General features: G+C 53.1%; 1 protein-coding gene across 1 annotated transcript in view; it reads right to left on the bottom strand.

Moving 5' to 3' along the window:
• The window catches only part of ERMARD (ER membrane-associated RNA degradation), a 30,742-nt gene that overhangs the window by 1,093 nt on the left and 29,297 nt on the right, over positions 1-352 (bottom strand). The window lies entirely within an intron of this gene.

Consider the following 352-nt stretch of genomic DNA (forward strand, 5'->3'; position numbering starts at 1 on the left):
TTAAAAGCACAAAACAAGCAACTCAAGTAGCTAGATGTTAACTATGGAAGAAATGTGCTGGCCTTCCCTTCACTCCGACGTGTGAGAGCCTGGAGCGCACCAGGGAGTGTGCTGAGCGGAACACAGGAGGCACACACATGTGCCTGCACGGGTGACGTCCCCACAGGGCAGACACACACGCAGCATATGTGTGCCACTACAGAGCAGCATATGTATCCCACTACAGAGCGGCGTATGTATCCCACTACAGAGCGGCGTATGTATCCCACTACAGAGCGGTGTATATGTGCCACTGTAGAGCGGTGTATCTGTGCCACTGCAGAGCAGCATATGTATCCCACTACAGAGCGGT

Source organism: Mandrillus leucophaeus, unplaced genomic scaffold (assembly GCF_000951045.1).
Source record: "Mandrillus leucophaeus isolate KB7577 unplaced genomic scaffold, Mleu.le_1.0 Scaffold6, whole genome shotgun sequence".
Classification (NCBI taxonomy): Eukaryota; Metazoa; Chordata; class Mammalia; order Primates; family Cercopithecidae; genus Mandrillus; species Mandrillus leucophaeus.